The sequence below is a fragment of the Cuculus canorus genome, chromosome 1, assembly GCF_017976375.1.
Source record: "Cuculus canorus isolate bCucCan1 chromosome 1, bCucCan1.pri, whole genome shotgun sequence".
Classification (NCBI taxonomy): domain Eukaryota; kingdom Metazoa; phylum Chordata; class Aves; order Cuculiformes; family Cuculidae; genus Cuculus; species Cuculus canorus.
In genome coordinates, this window is record NC_071401.1 from 172,743,769 (window position 1) to 172,767,820 (window position 24,052).

At 42.2% G+C, this 24,052-nt stretch overlaps 1 long non-coding RNA gene across 1 annotated transcript; it reads right to left on the minus strand.

Moving 5' to 3' along the window:
• Positions 1-1,984: 1,984 nt before the first annotated feature.
• On the minus strand, positions 1,985-15,883 carry LOC128851649 (uncharacterized). Its single transcript, XR_008449032.1, has 4 exons — positions 15,779-15,883; positions 13,329-13,445; positions 11,443-11,504; positions 1,985-9,972 (listed from the first exon to the last, which is right to left on the minus strand). It is a non-coding gene; the product is annotated as an uncharacterized LOC128851649 (long non-coding RNA).
• Between the last annotated feature and the right edge of the window lie 8,169 nt (positions 15,884-24,052).

A 24,052-nucleotide genomic window follows, 5' to 3' on the forward strand; every position in this document is an offset into this window, starting at 1 on the left:
TGCAGTCTCTGCTGTGAGCCTGCCTTCAGGAGTCTGTGGCTTTCTCAGAAAAATAGAGACTTATCTAATTAGTTATTTATATATCAACAGTCCCCACAGAGTACTGAACACTGCAAAATACTATCATAGGTGTAAGGAGGGAATTAAGCTTCGTGCCTTGAAATGGAAGAAGGCATGAACAGTTCTGGCAATGACTTATTTATTGCTATGTCCCTTTACGTAGGATCTCTTTGTGATCTTATTTGACCCCTAGGCTGAGCTCTGGAAAATAAGCTCAAAAGCCTCAACTCTGCATTTTTTCAGAGACTGATAGCTTCCAGCTACATGGACCCCCTCACCCCCTCACAATAGAGGTGCAGCCCTGCTAAGGCAAACAGACTCAGCTCAGCTTGGAGCAGTCCCTCCCCAGGAAGGAGCCAGTGAGAGATGAATTACGGTTCTTTCACGGCTACTGCAATTTGCCTGCTGCCATCCAGACAACTGTCTGCTGCAAATTTGATTGAGTTCACCAAAGATCTTCACAAGCTGCTCATTTTAGGTAGTAGTTCAAAGGATGAGGACTCTCTGTCCTGTTTGCAATCCAGTCTCCCACTTAAGCACTTTCCCCCTTTCGTTAAAGGTCAGAATTAAATGGATATCTCTTTACAGACAGATGCTTTGATAAGTGAGTACTCAGTGGCCACGGGGATGAATGCACAGTAAATACCCTGATAGACAGATGAGAATTTAAAAATATGGGATTGTGCTTGTAGTGTGACAGAGAAGGTGAATTTCTGAGTGTTAGATTTGGCAGGGACGGCTCTCTTCAAGTTATTATCTTCTGTGCTGAATGAGTACTGACATCAGGTAGTCAAGCTTCATAACACATAGAGGTTATTATTATTCAGTAAATGGATATGCTTGCAACACTCCAGCACTGGAAATCTGCAGTGAAACTGTACCCTCTGCCCAAAGGAGGTTCCAGGGGCTGTGCTGAGAGCAAGAGCCAGAGGTGAGGTCAAAGTATCGCTTAGGGCCAGGCTGCTCCCTGCAATGATGAAGACTTCTCAGGGGACACAAGAGCCTTTTCTCCTGAAAGGTCTCCTTTCCAGTAGGCAGAATCACTAACCCTGCTCACAAATGAGTATATGTTACCTGCCTACTTCCACAGGGATCTGGGCATCCATGGACAGCAGTGAGAGGAAAGCAAGAAGCTGTCTGTCTGTTACAGCCACCCAGAAATGTTGCAGGAAAACCAAAAGGGTTTGCAGAAATGCATTAGCAAACCTCTGCCAAAACATAGCCAGAAACCTGGCTGCTTTTCTGCCAGGCTGCCTAAGAGCCTGAGTTTTGAAATGCAGGAATGAGGAAATCAAATTGAATTTTAAAAAAAATAAAATAATAACTGACAAACCATTTTTATAACTCTAATTAAATATCTCAGTGCATACATTAATTAGCTAATGCTGACACAAACACACCTGGGGCATGCTGATACCAGGATGTTCTTAAAACTTGATCACACTGGTGTCCTGTGCATCCCTTCCTGCTGCACTCTGTCCACAGCAGACCCTGAGAAGAAAGCTTTTGCCCTTCCTCTTCCTTATTAGGTTTCTGGAGGGCGATAAAAAGGGAAGTTCAACAGAGTGCACCTTCCATGACTCTTTCACTCACTGGGAGAATTCTGCAAGCTGTAAAGCTTTCTGTTTGAAAATGCTTGCTTTCATTCTGTGCTGTATATCCGTGGGTCACTTCAGCCAGCCTCTGCACTAAACCGTATTTATTGCATTCTCTCATATTACAGTTGACTATACCCCGCCATTCCTCATCTTTACGACAACAATAAACCCTTAAAATTAAAACAATTTCATTTTGGATAGAAAAATGTGATAAGCCCTTAAGTGAGCCTCTAAAATGTCACAGTTATTTTAAATAAATGTTAAAAGCAATGCATGATCTTGGTGAGTTCTGATGACAAAACTTTATTAAAAATGCTCTTATTTTTTAAGAAAGACTAAACATTCAGGGACTTTATGTGTATATACGTGAGCATATGTGATTCCAAATTTTGAAGTCTTTCTCAAACACTGGTGAAAGAAATACAAACTCTTAATATGAATTAGATCAAGGTAGCAAGATGATGTAAAAGGCGAGAGAAATTCTTTTCTTACTTCTCATTACTAGATATGTTCTACTAATAGTTTTTTCACTTGATGGTGTTTGCTTGAAGTCAGTCATAGCAGAGGTCTCACTGTGCAGTATTATGCATAGAAAATCAAGTAAGCATGATGTGTGAAGCAAAAGAAAGTAGGAAGAGGGGCAGCGTGAGCCCTCTTTTCCTTTTGTGGGAATGGAAGCACCAGCTCACTGCATGATTATCCTTCCTCAGGTTGTCCCTTCTGGATAGTTTGAGCATTGAGATGGTGGGTGAAACCGCTTATGTGCATGCTGAAAGGGATTTTGCTGATAAAACGGGGAGAAGTGGGAGTGGGTAAACATTGGCTTGAGGGAGAAACGGAGCTTCAGGTGACTGAGGACGCTCCTAGTGATGAAGTGACAGTAACAAACCTTCTCTAAATGAGATGATGTGACAGGAATTTTATCCTGAGGTATTTGTGAGAGATAGGACAGAAGAGCTGGTGTTCAATGTGGTAGAAGGTAAAATGAGGGGGATGAGTTGAAGGGGTCACAAAGGAAGTATAGTGAAAATAGTCTTAGCAGTATACATTTATTAATTTTTATGCTTGTGCTGGTCATAACGTTAAAAGAAAGGATGGCATTATTTCTAGTTGGCAGAGAGGAGGAGGCAGTAGCAGTAAAGAATATGCAAGAGCTGAAAGTGTGGTAGGATGTGGACATGCTTTTGGACTTGCTCAGAAAGAAGCAATAAATGTAAGAGATGGCCTGAATATTATCAGGCTTTGGTGGAAGAGACAAGCAGAAATGAAACCAGAACACAAGTCAGAGACATAGATTACATGATGATCCTGCTATGATGGGAGAAAAGTTGAGATGCTAAAGGACATATGACCTTGTTAAAATCCTTTGCAACTATAAAATTAAGAATGAAGCTAAAGCTCAGTGGAATGGGTCCTTAAAACTATAACAAAACTCCCAGACTTCTCTTTCTGAGTATCATTTATTTATCTTTGCATAACTCTCAACTTGCTCAGTAAGTTTACCACCACTCAGCCTCTCTGCTTGGTTGCAAGCAATGAATTTCTGCTTCTTACAGCAGCTTCTGTGCATTTCATGCAGGTCCCTCTTTCTGGGCTGTGCAGGCACGATGATGGCACTCCAAGGATGAGCTGGCTGTTAAATGTGACTTGACAAGGTTCAAAAATGTTATGTCTCTTTACCCCTGCTTGATTTATAGTGGTAGGGCTGTGTTGTGCTCTGGTTATATTTTTATTGTTTATTGTTTCATTGTCCATTTCTATTCAGCAACCTCAGATACTTCCCATTGAAACTGCACCTTGTCTTTTGCATATCTTTGCTCAGAACAGTGTTTAAAGTACACCTTGGTTATCTTCCTTTTTTGATACCCTTTCTGCTCCTGCCATAGTGTAACTCGTGCTACTGTTTATATAACGAGGGTTATCATTTTGGTGATTAAATAGCTATGTTTGCTATGTTTAAACACCCTATTTGAGCTTATTACCATTGGAACAGACTGTGCAGTTGCTGACATTTTCACAATGAATCCTGAAAATTGCCTGCTTCTCCTGGGTTTCTGATCTCAGCCTGTGTATTACATGTTCAGAACACACATTTGGTTGCAGGCAGAATAAGGACTTTATTCCATCCCTCACAGCCTTAAGAAAACTTTCGCAGAAATAAAACGTGCTGTTGAAAAAGCCTTGCCTTGCAGGAGCTGAGGTTATGGCATGGAATGATCAGCACGCAAGCCATGGCACATGGTGTGCAGTACATGCTATTACCTGCTTCATGTCTTGAATTATAGAGCTCAAATCAGTCTCATAATCAGCCCCTGATTATGCTATTTGCTGTTGTTACGTGCTGAAGGAGGAGAGCATCTGCTTCTTCTTTTTAAATACTTGTTTATGAAGCAAGTCTTCCTGCCAAGAATATAAGTAAAGAACTGATTGTATCCCAGCAAGAGAAAAGTGGACTGGGAGATATATCTAAGGTTTGTGTGAGATGTGGGATCTTCCTGGAGATGGGATGGGGAAATATGGCTCCAGCCCCCTGGGGAAGGGGCTATCCTCTATCCTCCCACAAATTCAGAGAAGAGTTCATCTTCTTTGCAGCCCTTCTTCTTCAGGGAATTTTTGCTGTGGAGCAGTGAACACTAGCCCCACCAACATAATTTTCTGCAGCTTTTGGCCACCTTGCTATTTGTCCTTACTAAAGAACCTTTTCACAGTGTTTTTCTTCCTGTGCTTCTGTCCCCTAGGACAGCCCTTTGACTTGTAGTAGTAATTTGCTGGGTGTCTGGGGTCTTTGACTTGAAATATCAGAGCTGATGTTTCCTTCTTTGAACTTTCCAAGTCCTCTGTCCCAGCAGTAGCAGAGAGCCCAGTGATAAGGAATGAACCATCCACTTCAACAGATTCAGTCTGCACTTTCTTGGTGGGAAAACAAGCCCAGGCAAGGGCATTGTGAGCTTTTCCCTTCACAGTGCAACAGTCTTACTGTTCTTGCAATCGTAGACTTTTGAGATCACTGAGTCCAATTGTACCTGTCTGTTACTAAACCATATCCCTCAGCACCTCATCTACCCATCATTTAAACACCTCCAGGGATGACGAGTCAACCACAACCCTGGGCAGCCTTTTCCAGCGCCCAATAACCCTTTCAGTGAAAAAGTTTTTCCTGATATCTAGTCTGAACCTCCCCTGGCGCAACTTGAGACCATTTCCTCACTTGTTACTTGTATTATTTGGTTGGATTTTTAAAGCAATTGAGCCATTCCTTGGAGCATTAATAATTGTTTGGGATTTCACTTTAAAAAAATAATGGAATAATGGTAAGCTAAAACATCCAAATAACTTCTAAATTAGTATGATTGGTGCCAAGCATATCAGCACTAAGCCAAAAATCCAGAGCCTTGAAAAACAGATCGTTCAGCTTGTTGATGTATATTCACTAATTGGTATGGGAGCAGGGAGGGAACAATGCACAAATGGAAGTGAATTCTTGCTTTCAGTTTATGCATACAAATATTAAAATGGGACTGGTTTTGCTTCATTGTTAAATTCCAGATTTTTTTTTTTCAAAAATGCACTCAGTCCCAACAAACAGTTGGAGAAACAATAGCTAATTTAATTTATTATCTTTTGCATGCACAGCTGTGGATGGGGAGGAAAGCTCTGTTTTGGTATCAAAGACCTTTGAGACTGAGCTTTGCTAGCTTTAAGCCCTTTTAAGAAGAATGCTTGGTTACTAATCTTTGTACGAGGAAATTCAGAGCTCCTCGAAAGCTGGAAAGGTTGAGTTCATAGTTTGAAGTCTGTTCCAGCCTGGGGGCTGGCTCCATGTGTGTTGTCCTCTCTGTTGCTTAGCACTGCTTGTCTTTCACAACATTTAATAGCAGGCTTGCAAGACCACTTGGAAGGCTGGCTACAAATAGTAACTTGCAGGGGAAGAGTCAGCCTCAAGAGGGTTTCCCCTGCTTTCTGAAAGCCATCACTGAACAGTGACACAAACTTCTATTTAGTGGTTGTCCGTCAACCAATTAAATGACTTTCTGAATGTCATTTTACTACTAATCTTAGTTTAAGAGGTGAGGGGATAAAGAAGGAACAGTGTGTGATTTGTCAATCATTATATGAGTGACTGGTGGCTCACCTTCGGTTATGCTCTTAACTTGGAATTCACTATAAATCAAGAAATTCACATGAGCTGAAGGGACTACTGCAAATGACACCAAGCTCAGTGGTGCAGTTGTCACACTGGAAGGACAGGATGTCATCCAGGGAGCCTGGACAAGCTGGAGAAGTGGGGCTGTGTAAACCTCATGAGGTTCAACAAGGCCAAGTGCAAGGTCCTACACCTGGATTGGGACAATCTGCGGTTTCAATTCAAGATGGGGATGATGTGATTGAGAGCAGCCCTGCAGAGAAGGACTTGGAGGTGCTTATTGATGAGAAGCTTGACAAGTCAGCTATGTGCACTCATTGCCCAGAAGGCCAACCGTATCCTGGGCTGCATCCAAACAAGTGTGGCTTGCAGGTTGAGGGAGGTGATTGTCCCCCTCTATTCCGCTCTTGTGAGACCCCATCTGGAGAATTGTGTCCAGTTCTGGAATCTCCAACATAAGAACAATATGGAGCTCTTGGAATGGGTCCAGAGGAGGGCTACAAAGATGATCAGAGGGCTGGAGCACCTCCTGTACGAGGACAGGCTGAGAGAGTTGGAGTTGTTCAGCCTGGAGAAGAAAAGGTTCTGAGGACACCTTAATAGAGACCTTACAGTACCTAAAGGGGCTGTAAGAAAGCTGGGGAGGGACTTTTTAAAAAGGCTTGTAATGATAGGACAAGGGGAAATGGCTATATATTGGAGGGGGTAAGATTTAGATTAGACATTAGGAAGAAATTCTTCGTGATGATGGAGGTGAGGCACTGGCACAGGTTACCCAGGGAAGTCATGGATGTCCTGTCCCTGGAGGTGTTCAAGGCCAAGTTGGGTGGGGCCTTGGGCACACTGGTCTGGTTGGAGGTGTCCCTGCCCATGGCAGGGGGATTGGAAGTAGATGATCTTTAAGGTCCCTTCCAACCCAAACTATTCTATGATTCTATGATTTATGCCTGAAAATCTGTGTCAGGGTTGAGATAACTGAAGATGTGATTGTGCTGTCTGCTGGTAGCTTCATCTGAGCTGGCCTCACATTAAAGCCTACATCTGTTAGCCAAAATCACTGTGATATGAACAACAAGAAGTAATTATGTTGTATGGGACAAAGCTGACTGGAATTGAAAAACTGATGGGGGGAGGAATTGCAGATATTCTTTCAGTGCATTTTCATCATAAGAAGAGCCCTTTGGAAAAAAAAACCCAACAAAACCAAAAAATAAAAAAAAAAACCTCAAACCCCAAACAACTAATGGCAACAAACATTTGACATTTTGGGCTATACTTTTTTTAATGTCTTAGGAAGTATTTCTGCTAAAAAAATTTCAGAGATGTGTCCTGATCTTCTTTCAATGATATTAGCCCAGACTTTAAAGAACAGGTGAATTCTTTCTCAATTGTTTTTTAATTATGATCTCTTAAAATTGTTTTAAAAGCTACTTTGTTTGTGGTAAAAAGGACCGCTTCTGTACTTTTGTTTCCATCCAGGGAAAGGCAGCAGAATGTGAAGATGGAAGATATTGTATTCCAGTACAGCATCCATTAGCAAGAGATGGGAGTTACTAGTTTTCCCTTGGGATTTGAAAAAGAAAAAAACCCAAAAACCAAAAAAATCATGTGGAGAAACCAAGCTCAGGGCACAGTGGGTGCTCCAGCAGTTGTGGTACAGGCTGTCCACAGCAGACTGTGCCAGAGGCTCACCGTGGTATCACTGTGCCCTGGTGCATCCCTTCACCCCCTGGCTCCGTGGGGCTTCCTCTTTGCACCGAATTAGCCTACTCTTCTGAGGCAGCAGTGTTGCGGGGAAGCACTGGGAGACCATCCGTGTGGGCATAACTACTCTGCAAAGCAAACAGTTTTCCAGTTCATGCAAAAGAAGAGCTCATTTTATTCGCTGTATACAACTGGGCAGGTAAAATAGGTTAGCACTGCTGGCAGTGTGTGGGGTATGGAGGAAGCCAGGTGGGAGGAACCTGTCTGCAAGTAACTGTACGTTCTTAAGCTTTCTGCAGGTGTTCGGAAGCTTTTCCTCAAAAGTTACATTTTACCTTAATGTAAACATATCCAGAGAGCCAAAAAATTGTCAAGGACTCTCTGCACAAGACTCCACATGTTAAGAGTTCATTCACACAAAAGGAAAACTCCATCAAAATTGCTGGGAGTTCAAATTGTTCTATCAGAATATTCAAGACCGTGATTGTTTCTTTTTTCCCTAGAGCTTACTATGCTTATGCTACTTTTTGCTACTTACCAAACAAAGCCTTATTTTCCTCTGGGCTCCTTCTGTCATAAGGAAACTAAGCCTGTGATTAAAGAGCTGGGGGGGAGTGTGTGTGTCTCTTCCCTACATGCTGCTCTACCTGAAATCTTGCGCCTCCAAAGATTTTCATTGAAAGAACAACACTGTAAAAGGGGAGAGGGAAAGAAGTTTCATTAGCAATATCAAGTTTTCAGGAATTTAAGGACTGGTCCAACACAACACTTAATTACATATATAATGCAAACAAAGAAGCAGGGATTTCAAAACACAATGTTCACATGCTTACTTTTCTAGGGCCTCAGCAACTTTTATCAACAGCTGAAGTGCCACCTAGGAAATCTGGAGGAGGATTTTGCCCACAGAGGAATCCCTTCTGTACTTGTGAGTCTGTATGCTCCTAGCACAAAGATCTCCATGACAACACGTCTTGAGGAGCCTTGGGTACACCTGAGGTCTGTGACTGAGCGATTGGTGAGGACCCATTAGAGGTCCTGGTCTAAGGACTGACGTGGGCTGCAGCTGGGCTGTGTGATAGTCTCTAAATATTTGAATATTGTTATCAATCATTGTCTATATCTAGTTTTATATTGATTTCTTTATCCACAACTATCCACCTCCTCAATCAGCCATTGCATTCTCACTTTCAGAGGATCTTGTCCTGACTAAAATGTAGTATGAACCTGCTAGACAAATACTTTCATTTTTATTCTCCTGTTTAATACTGGACTCCAGCTTATACTTAGTTTTTTAATTGAGGTTTTTTTCCTGCTGTGATCTAGAAAATGCCTCTTTGTTTGCAATACAGTTTTTCTAATCTGCATGTCACTTCCTGAGCCAATCTTCAACAAATTACTCATTTTTTTTGTTCTTGTAGCTAGCGTATGTAGTGCCAATTTAAGTTGCTTTTGCCCATTTTTTTGTGTGAAATGGACAGCTTACATAGTCTGTGGAAAACAATTTTAATAGGTTTGTGCAACACGAAACACATGAAAATGTACTTTTAAGACTGAACCAAATAAAGGTACAACTTGTAGTTAAAGTAATAGTTTGCCTTTGCTACTGTGCAGTTACATCGATTCATCTACTGAAACACGAGTTAAAGATAGTATTCTGGTCCTTAGAACCTCAATTGTGTCCGGAATTTTGCATATGGTAAGAGGAAACAGTATTACATCTGATAAATGTCATATCCGTAGCCTGGTATACAAAAGAACTGTTTTCATACCACTTCTCTTCAGGAAGAAGAATAAAAAGTAAAAAAATCTCATATTGCTTTATTTTTCATTCAGTTGCATCATTGGTATCAATACCAGTGCCTTAAGTTTATCTGAAAGTCACTTTTATTAAAGTAACTTTAGCGATCACCTTAACAAGTGTCAGTGGTTTTGTTTACTCTCCTTCCGAAGCAAGAGTTAGTTGTGATGGGCATGAAAGTTATGCATGTTTGTGAGCATAAGCAAAAGGTAGGTCGGTGTTGGGGTTTTTTATCAACAATCATAAAATGGTTTACTTTTGAATGAGGTTGCTGGCTACAATTTGGGGTGCTCCATGGGCTGCAGGTGGATGTCTACTCCTCTGTTAACCTCCACGGGCTGCAGGGACCAGCTGCCTCATCATCATCTTTCTCACAGGCTGCAGGGGAATCTCTGCTCTGGTGCCTGGAGTGCCTCCTCCCCCTCCTTCTTTACTGACCTTTGTATCTGCAGAGTTTCTCTCACACATTCTCACTCCTCTCTCTGGCTGAAGTTGCCATGGTGCAGATTTCTTCCCCTCTCTTAACTACTGCCATTGCTGATGGGCTCAGCCTCGGCCAGCGGCAGGTCTGTCTTGGAGCTGGCTGACTTTCTCTTTATTACAGGGGAAACTTCCAGCAGCTTCTTGCTGATGCTCCTCTGCTGCCCAAATCTTGCCACGCAAACCTAATTCATTGATTTAAAAAAAAAAATCTGAAAATTAAATTTAATGCAAAAAAGTTTGCAATGAGTAAGAAACAAACATTTGCCCTTGGGAGCTGTTTTTTTGTTAGAAAGATCCTTCCAGAGAGCCGTAGCTCTATTTCCTCTGTTGCAGTATTACCAATATAATACAGAAATACTCTACAGATGACAAGAAGGTTTGTTTTTAAAGCAGGGTTGTTGTCTGGTTTGAGTCCACAGGGTGCACATTTCCAGGTTTACCCAAGGACAGTGGTTTCCTTGCTTTTCCAACAGCCACAGCGGGAGCAACGTGCCAGCTTCCCAGGGTGTTCGTTGGTGCCAAAGAGGGGGTGGAAACACCCTGGTTTACAGCCTCAGGTGGCTGCTGAGACCAGGCAAGCCTGTTCTCACACTCTCTCAGAACGCTTAGTTATGTACGTAACTCCCTTTGAGTGCTGTTTACATAAGGCTTTGCACGCGTTTGATATTGGCTTTGAGGAACAGCACTTAATTTTTCAGATGAAACTGGAGAGCCATTTGCAGAGCTCCCAGTGCTGGGCTGCCAAAGCCTCAGCCTCTGCCCCACTGCCCAGTGTCTCAGTCAGGAAAAGCTTCCCTACTCTCATGCCAAGGCTGTCCCGTGTAGGCTCACCAGACAGCCTTGAGCTCTGCTGGAGGACTGCCCTTTGATATCTTGGTTATAAAAAGCATATTAAGCTTGCTGAGAGGAGGCGTTGTTTGCTTATGGGGCTGAGGGAAGCTTGTTAAGGCTTTAAGTTCATGTGTAAGGCAGCAAAATGATGGATTTTTGCTGGAATTAGATTTAAGTCATGTATATATGCAAATCCACGCCTTTGCAGCAAGCCTCTGTTGTAATTTTTTGTCAAAGAGGCTTGGCCTGATTAAAATAAGGGAACAATTTTAAATAATCTTTCCCATCTACAAACAAACTGTAAGTACAATTCCCTGAGCTCCGGTTGCTTATACAAATAACAGTGCACTGTATCAACCACGCATACAACTGCTATTTGAGTTCATTGCGAACACAAGAACATAAAATGAGTTCTCATAGCAAAAAGCATACAGGTGTGCACTCCTTTTAATAAAAAGCAGGGTCAATTTGTAGACACTCTGCTTCAAAGTTCACGAGAGAGACAAACCCGATCTACTGCTTTTTGCCCCAAAATAGCATTACAGAGTCACTCCAGTGGGGAAGCTACCTCTTGCAGCTGGTATCTGTCATGAGCTTCATTTACAAGCAGGTTTTGAACTGATGGTATCGTGGGTGTGTGGGAAGGAGACACACCACAGCTGTATTTTACAGGATAGGCTGGAGCTCAGAGGGTGAAAGTCCAAGTAAGTCAGACTGTTTCTTCCTGGTCTCTATGGCTGTTTTTTCCATGATGAAAATGAAGTCTGTTGGCAAGCATAGGAAGAAAAAATGTGCACTACCTGGTGCCATGTATTCCTTACCCTGTATCGTGGTGTAAATGTCCCTAAGGTGTCCCCAAGACTTCTCCCACAACATCATGCAGCTGTAAAATGAGCACAAACATTAAAAATAGCCTGATGATTGTACTTTTTTACTACTGATAGGATATAAAAGAGGGAACCGCTTCATCAGACTAGGATGGACCTGCTTAGGCTGCCATTTCTTTTGAGCTAACTGTAAATTGGCAGACTTCAATCTCTGAAAGATTTTTAAGTGGTTTTAACAGAGTGGTGATGTAGCACTGAACACACACAGATGTGCTCACAGATCAGTTCCCTATACTGTGTACTCCCCAAGTTACTCTGTTCATGGCCCCGGAGCCTAAAATTGGGATAATCAGATATAAGGTTATACGCCTGCCAGCCCGACCTCCCACAGCTGAGCCTTGTCAGTAAATGCATTGGACTTCTCTAGATTTGTGAATTCCAGAAGAGAGACTGCTGGCTGCTGGCTGTAGGAAACTACTTATCCCTAAGATGGTAACAAGGCAAATTGGCACCTTTTTTTCTTAGCAGTATCATCTACCCTCATCAGTTGCATCTCATACTTGTGAACTAAATTAACAGTTTTCCATGTCAACTGAGTTTTTGTTGCCCAAGCTCAGCTGTGATCACAAAGAAACAATGGAAATATTTGCACACATAAACACCAGGCACCTAGGCAACAAAATAGAGGAACCTGACCTGCTTGTGCAGGATGTGAAACCAGCTACTACAGGGAGGGCAGAGGCATGGTGGAGCTGCTAAAGTCACTAGAGCACACACATTCAAGGGTAGACATTGCTCAGAAACAGAGGTGTAAAAGTAGAAGTAGTTGCTATCAAAAAATGTCAGGGATATGAGAGTGGAAGGAGCAGGGGATGCTGTAGCTAAAAGAAAATTGATTCTGATCCAAATCGTTTGGGGCAAGGCAATAAAGCCTCTGTTGGGATTGTGATGAGAACTTGCTAAAGTACTTCCTTTCCTCTCTCAGACATCAAACAAATAAACAAACCTGCAGCCTTAAACTTCCTTCACCACTGTTCCTCCTCCTTTCCCCTCCCTTGCTGTCTCATGAATCTTCACCTGAACTTATCTGCCCAGGTCTCTGACTGGATTTCTCCACGTCTTCATCTCCCCAGACTGAGAAGCCTTTTATTACAGTCTGCAGGTTATAAATAATGCATTATGAAGCTTCACACTTTGTTACCAAAACGTTTGAGCTGGCTGCAGCATCTGCGTTTTCTGTAGTCACTGTAATTGCCCAACTTCTGTATTTCAGGAAGGCAAATCTTGGGATGCACCTCTAGAGAGAACGTGACATTGTCTCGGCTGAATCAAAATGATGTTTTCCTTGTGGAAGCAGTAAAGCCTGGCTCTTACTGGATATCCCTATCTCCCATGCGCCCATCCTTCTTCATGGCATGGGCAGCAGTGTTGTGGGGTCCTGTCATGCCAGGCCAGATGTGCCTTATGCCCTGAGAGGGAGCGTCCTGCAAGGGCAGCCAGAGAAAGAGTTTGGCCACCACTCTGGGCAAATTCCATGGTCTTCCTCATGCTCCATGGGATAGACTTGAGCTGATGAGGGTCACAATATCTAGCCTTATAGATGGGATGAGGATTTTTATCACAGTGTTCCTATGCTTTTCTATGGTTGTGAGAAGTTTCAGGTCATATGAAAGAGTAGAAAGAGCATTTGACAGTTGGAAATCTTCCAGACTCAGAATAACGAGGGACGAAGACATCCTAAACACATATCCCTGTGAGATAATACATATTGATAACGATTAAATCCTTCCTGTCTGGAACAAGATAGATGTCATCATACCTAATGTGACTCATTTGCCCTAACACCCCCTGGAAGTCCCTAATGCAAAAAAGTTACCTACCAGGCTCCACATCTGTCTGACAGAAACATTTCTTATATCCAGGACTGGTCAAGGAGTGCTTTCGATGCTGGTCTAAGAGTCTCCATAGAAACCCCTTTCTTGATTTAGATTACATTGCTGTAATTGAAGTTTCAGGATTTAAAAGAAGAATTGACCAAATACATTATTCATCTAATATTAGAGAGCATAAAGCTTCTAGGAATTAAGCCAGAAGGCCAGTAAGAACCAAGAGGTACAGTATATTACAAAGAATAATAATGTGCCTGTGTTAAGTGTCCCTATGATGCAGGGTAAATGAGTGGTTTTAAAATGTCTTACTATAGATTGAATTGAGATGAATCACCTTAGTTTTCAAGGACAGCTGTTTCTGTCATGGAAAAACCTAGCCTGTACATCCAAATGAACCACTGTAGGAGTTTGCACTCAAGACTTCATCCCACCAGGGACTGCTCTGCACAGGGTGCCTTTTGTAGCTCTACTATAAGGATGAAATGGAATTAAAAGGTCAGAATATTTAGCAGTTTCATGAACAACAGCCTTATGCCCATCTTTCTTGCAATGGCACCATGGAAAGCTGCCCAAATCAGCCTTCATCTAGCAGGCTCAAGTGCTTGGGAAGGTGGGTAAAGCATCAGGTATTTGTCTTGTGCTTAACATGTCTTGATCAGCCTCTAATTACTGCTTTAGTGCTCCCTGATCGAGAGAGACTGTGAAGCCACACCAGCACTGCTCAGAGCTCAGCTGCTGCTTCTCGCCTCCCACAATCACATTTAGGACTTAGAGGTGTTATGGCTCTCTGAGCAGGATTTCTTGCTGCAAATGATGGATTAAGTCAAAATGGCATTGCTAACTTTGTTTCCTGTGCCAACAGCTTTGAATGAAGCTGGTCAGAGATTCGCAGTGCCTCTACTGACAGGATCTGGCAAGGTTTGATCATTAGATCAGTTTTTCCCTTGTCAATGAACTCAGAGGTACGTCCCACCAGATCCACTCTGTCACAGCTCCTGCTGAGCTTTCACTTGGCAGCTGTGGTTTGGCTGCTGTGCCATCAGTATACTGGTGACATTCTGCTCTGTGACTTTTTTTTCATCAGATCCAGATGGTGTAATTTCCCTTTTCCCCCTGAACCTGGCCAATACTTAGAGATGAATGATAATCAGCTGGCAGACAACGTGGCAAGAGGGCATGTGAGGTGCAAGGTGGGAGGAGATGGGCAAGAGGAGTGACCCAAGATGCAGTTGCAAGTTATGACTGTTCTGTTATAATCCGATTGTGCCTACCTTTGGAAAGGAGCATAGCCATTTTTTAGTATTTCCAGAACCTGCTGGCTTTCAGTTTCCTACCTAGTGAACTTTCCAGACAGTGTTTTCCAACAAAACGTCTCACACAACAGGATGGACCCTGATTTTTCCTGGTCTTACCTTCAGGTTACAGTATTGCAACGTGTTAGCAGCTGCCTGTGGCAAGACTGGTGAGGCTTCCTCTAGGAGAGAATCTGGGGGCTGCCTGGCTATGCAGAAGGCGTGAGTAGCATCTCATTTCTATCTGCTTCTGGGATTTGTTCTACTTAAGCAACATGATCCGCTCCATTATGGGATTTGGGCAGTTCCAAGTAACAATTTGAAGCACTCACCAACCTAAGTGACAAATACAGCGGGCTGATATTTAAATCAGACCTTTTTTCGTAGAAAGCCTTAATTTGGCAACACTGCCTTGTTTCATCATTTTTTGTTTGGGTTTGGCTATTTTTGCCCCCTCCCCTTATTTTTTCAACTTGCCTAACTTCTTTTAGGGAAGCAAGAATGAAAATAAATGCTTGGGAACTCAGAATTTCTGCTTAAACATTCTGAAAGTAGATTGAACTGACTTTCATATTTGTGGAGATCTTATCTAAAGAAGGTAAACATTCAAAACCCAACAAAATGTTACCTTTAATATGAAATGTTATATCTATATGTGCAGTTTATATAGATATATAAAATTAGACTCTTCTGATCTGCAAGTAATCTTGAGTAGACAAGCATTTGAATGAAAAGGAGATGAATTATGGACAACACAATGAACAAAGTCTGCTGAGATGATGGTCAACAGAAATCTTCCATGTGAAAGGATGTTCATACTGCCTTGCTTAGATGCTCTGAATTGCCTAAATGGAACTGAGAACTACCAGGTGAGGTGATTGTCTTTGTTCAGTGAGCATTTCCTAGACTCATTGGTAGAACATCTCATTTCAGAGCATTACTTCCAGTCTGTACCTTTATCCTGGTGGCCCACTTCACTTTACCTTCTGAAGATGGGTCTTTTAGATAACACTTCTGATTTATTGTTGATGCACTGGCAGGTAGGTTGGATCGATGTATAAAGAGGACTTTGCTCCAGTGGGGCTTTACAAGGTGGTGTAGAGCAATCTATTTGTTTGATTTATAGTGGAAGAAACACACTGTACTTACTGGTTTATTTTGACCAGAAATAATGTGTACTTGTCACTTTCAGTACTGAGGGAATGTGAGCAACAGGAACCTCTATTTTTCTGCAGTTTTAGCTTTCTTCATGCATCACTGATAGTGGAAATGAAATTCAGGAAAAAAAAAAATAAAAAGAAAACTGTTATAAGCCTCAGTGGAGCCTTAACATCCCGCAGGATGTTCTTGTGGGGATTTCCTATCTGTCTTTACCTACCAGAGTTACAGGAGCTTATCCACCCACAGCAGCAACAAAGATAGAAACATGTTTAAGATGCAAATGTTTCCCTGAGCATTAGACCCTGCTAGAGAGGTCCTTTATCCAAATATTGTAGAATTTGGGATGGTTGATTTGGGATGGTTCTACCTTGCAATGTGAATCCATTGTTTCTGTTTTCTGTGCATTGTTTCCTCTCTCCTCCCTGTGAATAAAAAGGAATGAGTGGTATCCATGACCATTTAAGAACAGAAGCAATGTGCTATAAAGTAAACTTTTCTAAAGTAAACATTTCTAAGCAAATGTTGTGCCAAAGAAGTTCTTTATTCTCCTCCCCATTTTTGTACTGGTAATTATACTTTGCTGCTGCTTTAAAGTTTCCTTCTCCTTGCCTTTTCCATCCTCAATTGTTTCAGCTGGCCTTTGTAGAGTACAGTCTCAGAAAGTGTATTTCCCTACAAACCTTCAAAGAGCTGAGACTATAAATGGGTGCTTCTGTTGCATGCTCAGGGGGTGCTTTTGTGGTTTTGGAAACCACCACCTGAGGCTGTAAGTCCCCAATGGTGTTTTCTCAGAGCTCCCTGGTGTCTGCAGATTGATGGCAAAGGGAGCAGAGATGTTTCATAAGATAGAGATGCTTGGCACTTTGGAGAATAAGGTTTTGGAGCAAATATACTCATTGTGAGGATGAAGGGCAGTAAAAGCTCTATCCTACTATCCTAGCTTTTTTTTCCCAAGCAAACCTGCTGACCCTCTGCAAAGAGGCTTAGCTCCTTGTAGCTCTGTTGATTGAGTGCCAGGATCTGTGGCTTTGGCAACTCCTGCTAAACTCATACAGTCATGCAGGAAAGATTTTAAAATTAGTAATAAAAACATTGGCAAATAGTTGTAGATGAAATCAACTATTGCTGTCTGAAATAATCTCTCAGGCTTTATCTTCATGGCCTCCACAGCTCAATGCCCTGCAGAGATGTGCAAGCCAGAACTGCACACAAGCTTTGTCTTTCTCATAAAACTAGAGTTGGGAGGGTGACTAAAATGACCCCCATGTTGCTTTGCATGCCCATTTATGAGCCTAAAACTTATTCACGACAAACACTGTCAGCATCTTGTCCCTTCTTGCCCTAGCCAGATGTTTCTGTGTGCTGGTTTGCTGCTGTGAGATAGGGGTACAAGTGGGAATACTCAGTGCGGGTGTCAACTGATGGTTGGCGTCATTCGGTACTGCACAGCCGTGTGCTTTCGTGAGAAGCCAGTCAGCTTGTCTGACAGCTGATCTGGAGCCAAGACTCCAAAAGGTTAAGGCACAGTTTCTCTGTGGCTGCTGCTGCTCGGTTTCCTATGGCGTGGGGACGGACAATCCTGCAAAGCCAGTTCACTCTCTCCAGTCCTCCCTGAGCGCTCCCTTGGCTGCTGTGCTCTACCATATTAGGAGCGTATGGAGCAAAGCCCAGGAGCCAGGAGCAGGAGCTCTCCTGTCAATCTGAAGAACTGCTGCCATATTTAGTAACAAGCACATTGGAATAGCAGCTTAAATGTGGGAGGGGGCTGCTGGAATGCTGAAATGTGTTTGAATCTACTTGACTCTTGATGGAAACTCTCAGATTACGCTATCTTTAGAGGGTCATGTACAGAAATAAATTACATTTCCCTAATCTTTCAATAAAAAGAAAAGCAATCCAGCTGACCTATGCCTCCACCACAATAGTTCTGATCAACAGCAATTACTGCATGGCAAAATAAAGCCCTCGTTAAGTGTTTGTTTACCCCCTTGTTTTGATCACATGCAAACTAATCAGCAGAAGTGTATTGAATTTTAATGCAATCATGGCAGCCATTATAATATAAATAACTTCGTAGTGGGTATTATTCTCTTTTTTTCTTATTCTCACTGAGTGTTACTTGATGATGAGAGAAAGAGATACCTTGTGTTTTAGATGCCTAAATAGGAACATGAGAAAGTACTGTTAGGAGCAGGAGGACTTTCATTTGCAGTTAGCACACTTGTGTTTCTCTCTATAAGAAAACAAGCCCTCTTGCACCTAGTGACCATAAACTTTAGTCTTCTAAACGACTAAATTAATAAAGGATTTAGTGTGGTAACAGTCTGACAAATATGATGAACCACACTTTGTTTTAACGGAAATATGCAGCTGTTCTCCATCCAGAAAAGTAGTTTTTCTGGTTTTCAGCAAGGGCAGTGTTCTATGGTTTTTCTCTCCCCATTTTCATCCAGACCGAATGCTCTCTGTGAAGGTCAAGTGACTCCTCCAAGCTCTGGTACTGAATCGAGAGCTAAATATGGAACTAGGATTCCCCTAGTTCCCACTCATTTGTGAGCCACTTGACTATATAATTTCTAGGAAAAGCATGTGGGTTTGAATCACCATGAGGAAGACTGAGGGGGGAAATTCAGGTGAAATCCTCTCATGGAAATAAATTTCCTCAATACATCCAGGGAGACGCAAAAGTTCAGGACTAATGATCCTTGGAGGGGTTCATGTTTTTGGTTTTTTTTTCTGCTGAACTAGATAAAAAAAGAGAGTCTAGAGAGTCTTGTGGTCTTGCATGCCTGAACCCGTTGCCCTGCCTCTCAGCAGCACTGCAGTGTTACACACGTTCTGCCATAGCTTCACTCTTCAGCCCTATAGGCAACAGGCATGGCAGAGGCTGGAAAATCTGATGCAGCTCAAGGCAAATATTATTCCTTGTTGTTCTTCTGGTTCTCTCTACGTGTGAATGTGACAGGACGCTTTTTCTCCAGAAAAGACTATCCACCTTTGTTTAGTGGATCCACCTATCTAACTCCTATCGCTATACAAGATACACTTAGGGCACACATAGTTACACATATATGTATGTATGTCTTGAAGGTATACACACACAACCGTATATGTACTTGCTTTAGAGCCACTAGTGCCCTTTGGTGAGATTTCCCTCTTTTTGTGTTCTGTTCATTCTTCAAAAAAAAAAACCTCTCGATAAGGGAATCACTTGATAACAATATTGTCTGAGCAGTATTTCTGTGATAACATTGTGACCCAAGCCTGGGATGGCAAGAAGCACACCAGCTCAGCCTACTGTGGACAGAAACATAAAGCCCAGGCTGCATAATACACAAAAACCTGCCTCCTCCTGAGGCATACACAGTTACAGTCATTTGGAAATGACTGGAAATGATGGTAATTCCTATTCACACTTGGCAGTGCAATAATTAGCTCCTAGGTCCAGAACTGCCCTAGAAGTTCATAGAAGAATTTCCTGCTTTTTTTTTTTTTCTCATTGGACTCTCTCTAGTTATGACACGTGCTCCAGCATTATGAAGGAAAGCTGGTTTTCTAGTGTAAATTCCTTTCTCTGACTTCCTCCACTCTTTACCTGGCATTTCATATCAACATGGATTTTTTTCTGAAAATCTGGAGGTAAATACAGCAAAACAGTGAGGAGACACCATGGCTTCAAAAACAGTGATCTCAGGTGCCAGCTTTTGACTTTGTTTAAGTCAGTCTCTAAGCAGGTTTAGAAAGAAGGTTGTAGGAAGGGTTCTTTCATTTTCCTTACAAGAACAGTCATCCAATTACTTCTTGTTTGATCTGCCACTGAGGAAAAAAAACCAAAGAAAATCATTTTTTATTCAGAAAATTATTTGGTTTGTTTTTTTGGGTTTTTTTTTTTGCTGGACAGACAAAGTGATCTGTGAACAATGGGGTGGATATTGTGAGTGTAGAAGAATAATCATCAGTACAGTCTGTAAAGATGCAATATACGTACCTAGAGTTTGACCTGAATTTTTTCTTGCCACTGCCAATTGAGTGTGCTTCTGTCTGGAATAAGGATAGTGTTGTCCAACATGGGAAAGCTGCGGGAGCAGGACTGCCTTGCCTCAAAATGGAAGCTGTGATGCACTCAAGCACGCAGTAAATACTGCCTTCTCCATCTGTACGTCTCCAACATACACATCACAATGGATTAGTACGTTTTTAAGCTTTGGCTTACAGTAAATTAACAAGTATCAAACACAGTTGTTAACAGCCAGGCTTCTAGAATGAATGTGCTGGAGGGGTAGGAAGTGGGTGGAAGAGGGTGGCTAGTCATGCCAGAAGCTTACAGGCTGGGTCTTTGAGGGCTCAAAATAATTAGTAGCTCATGCCTATGGATGTGTATCACAGAGATGCACTTGCAGACTGTGACAGGGTCATCACTGCTCAAAAGCCAACTCACCCCAGTGGGGGCTCACCCTTTAATGTCACTAGATCTGGAGAGCTGGATGGATCCTGAGTAAGACCCTCCTGCCAGGACAGAGTGCCAGACAGAGGATTAGTGCATCTATATTCTTTCAGAGCAGCGAAGTGCTGATTTACAGGTGCAGCCCCTTCTCTTCACCTCTTCTGTACTGCAGAGAATTTTGAAAACCATGTCTCAATGCAGCAGTTATGCTATAGAAGAACAAATGCTTAAAATTACTTATAAGCAAGGAGCAAATCACCTTGTGTAAGGGATCCCTAATAATAAGCATTTCTGTTTTCCTCTGACATGGCCTCTTTGTTTAGTTCATAGCCAAGTGGTGTCCTACATCTGTTGACTGCCTGTACCTGGAAACACAAATCGGTTGGATAATGACCACTAGCCATCATGTTTAGCTGACTTTCAACAGAAACTAGGCTGATCAGAGGCGTAAACATTTCCTAAGCGGGAAACCCCATGATTTGGCATGTGGTTATTTATAAGTTCAAAAGCTTTGATCGGTGGGATATGAAGGAAAGTTTAGGGAGGGATGTTTTCAAGAGGTTAGAAATGTTTCCTTACTTTGTCACTATTCAGCTATCCTTTTTCTCAGAATATTGACTAAAAAGACCAGAAATTGCCCTGTTCAGAAATATTTACTTATGTTGGGTATCAGGTTGCTCCTCTGTTTGATCTCTGACTGTGTCTGACTAGGCTCCTGTATCACTTACACTGCCGTTATCCATGCAGATAAACGAACAAATGCAGTTGCAACTTCCATTTCTCTCTCAAGGAAATAAAATCTCAGATTTGTCCCTTTGTTTGTAACTGCAACCAGAACAACTGCTGGAAAAGGTCATCCTGGACAACATTGGTTTCAAGCTCAGGCAGGGATGCTTCTTAGGTCTGAATGAATAGTACATCACTGATCTGTGCTCCTCTGTGACTTTTCTCAATCAACGCTAGCCTTCCTCTGCTTGAAATGGCTCAAGACATCTAAAACTAGTCTCCCTTTAGGACACGGAATTGTATTTTTAAGTGAGAAGGTAGCAAATAGAAACACTTGCTGAGAAAATGTGAGCCTTTGAGACATAGTTGTTGGTTGTTGGCCTTTTATTTTAGAAAATCTATGAGATCAAGGCAAAGACTTTAATTATTTCCAGTGGCCATCAGATACAGCTGCAAGCATCACACTGGAAAATGTGTTTTTTGCCCTTATATGCAGAACTGATCTAAGAAGGAAATTACAATAACCCCCTTAAGCACACCTCCCATCACCAGCTCAGAAGGCAATCTAGGTTTATCATCGCTTATTTCAGGGATGAATGATGCTTCAGACAATCAATCCCAAAGAGTGTAAAGAGTGAAGACCTAGTGAAGAAAACACTAAAAACATCTGTGTGTTCCTGAACGATAACTCTTCTCTGGAGTGGCTGGGAGGGATATCTCATTGTAGCCTCCTTCTACATCAGCTTTCTCCATGTCTAGATCACCACTACACTTCGCAGACACCACTCTGGGCATTGGCCTATGCCTTGATGCCTGGACAGAGACTTCTTAGGTCACAGCCGTCTTCCAGCTGCTCTAGGGAAGTTGGGGCACTTCTGAAGCCTGAAATCCACAGCCCTCTCATCAGGCAGCCTGAGCCTCAGTTGTTTCCCTTTCTGCATTTAAACTGAGCCTGTTCACAAGTCTTGCATATAAAAGGTTGATAAATGTTCAACAGCTCTTCTGTGTTTGTCTTCTGTCAAGTGAAATAATCTCCTTAGCAGCAACCTGTGGACTTTCCTTGAGACAAGGGATAAAGACCAATGATCCCTACCTTGCTGAATGCCAGGTATGCTGAGTGGCATGTGCCTATGGCACGTGCTCACAAAACCACCAGGGTAAAGGTTTTCTCCTACTGCTAGCAAAAACGACCTCACTCCGGACCAGATCTGGCTCCAGGCTGAAATTTCATGTGCTTCAGCCACAGGCTTCTTGTCTTTCTCTGAGCAGCCCCATGTGGAAAATTCAAATCAGTGTGGAAAAGTCAAACTAGTCAGTACTCAGGTGGGATCTGGGCTTCCTACCAGAACTAAGGGCTTTGAGAATCAAGCAATCTGTAAAAAATATGGAGGTTGGTGACAAGGGTGAGGGAAACAGAGTTTGCTAGAGAAAAGAGGTGAATTCATGTGTATTTGAATAAATGTGAGCTGTTCAGTCTCAGAGATGATGAATGAGGCTAAAGAAATTTGTTGTTTCTTATGGAGGTCATAGTAGTTTTCACTGTGAGTCTTTAATTCCCTGTGTGTTGAGAACGGAAAATAAAGAGTAGAAAGTGTAAGGGGATTGTTCAGGGGAAAGGTCTTTTTTTCAAGAGGCATGACTGATAGCTGAAATCCTGGGAACTGCTGTCATCTGTTCACAGAAAGGCTCTCCTCAGTGCACACATCTAGATTTCTGTTCTCATAAGTATTGTCCTTTCAGGACATATTTGCTATAACATGTCCAATTCACCATCATTTGCCAATCTTGTTTAACTTCATTAGTTCTTTGGCACAGTTCATGTTGTTCAAAATGCATACTGTTTCTTGGGAATGGCACATATGAAATTATGTGAACTGTTTAGAATAGCTTCACCCCAAGCATTCATCACGGATAAGTTCAAAGTAATTTTAGAGAACTGCATTGTACTGACATGTTTCATTAAGGTCAGTAAGTAATATGTGCGCACAAATACATGTTTTTGACACTAAAAGAAACGTATGGTAGCAAGAACCCTGGCTCCTCATGGAATGTAGCCTTGTAGGGCCAAATTCCTTGCTGCAGTCCTGCCTGATTTGGCAGAGTTAGGGTAGAATTTGCCCTTTTTTTTTTTCCTGTAGTGATGGCAGACATATATATTTATACTGAGAACGTAGCCACACTGCGGCAGTGGAGGGCCATCTACAATATATGTGAAATCATCAGGGCTCTGTCTGTTCATCCAAGGTGTGATCTGGCCAAATACCCAATAGACATTGCATATTATTGTATTTTGGGGAGTGCATTTATTTGTTATTTTTCCAGATTATCCTGATGTTGTCCCTTCCCTGACAGTATCAGGGTGGTACTGATAAATATATTTATTTTACCAATGTAGAGGAAACAAAGAATTTATGAAAAAAAAATGTGTTTGCCAGCCTTTCAGTTTGGTGGACCCTGTGGGCATTGCCCTTTGCTGTGCCAAGAACAGCTGTTCAAGGCTGACCCTGAACACAGTGAGGGTTGGAGCAGAGCTCAGGCCATGTGAATGGCATTACTCGGCTTTTACCCCACTTCTGGGCACAGGGAATAGTCACTGTGTTGGTTTGTTCCCTTGCAATTGCAAGTACAGGAGGAGATCATGCTTGTCTTTCAAACACTAGAAGTGCTTCTTTGTCCCTAGTGATGTGGAGATCGCACCACCAATTTGGTGAGGTGCAATGCCTTCTGAGTCAGCAGCTCCTACTGAACCCGCTAATTGCTAAATATCTGTAATTACCTTCTGAATGCTCTCTCCCTCTTTTTTCCCTTTTAGCACATTTTTTCTACTGTCCTACTAAGCCAGGCACCTACTCACATGGGAGTGACTCAGGTTTTTCCCGGATTGAGTGTTTCCCTGTAACTTGCATTAAGTCGTTTGGAAGGGTAAAGCTTACAGTAAGTGACTGTATTCTTCCACAAAGGGTGTGGTTTAGGTCAAAGGATAAGCACATTGTTCTAAAGACTGTTGAAAAGTGATTAAAACCATTGGGAAATTAATCATTTATCCAATGAAGCAGAAAGCTGTGCTGGATTCCCTGGCAAGATGGCAACAG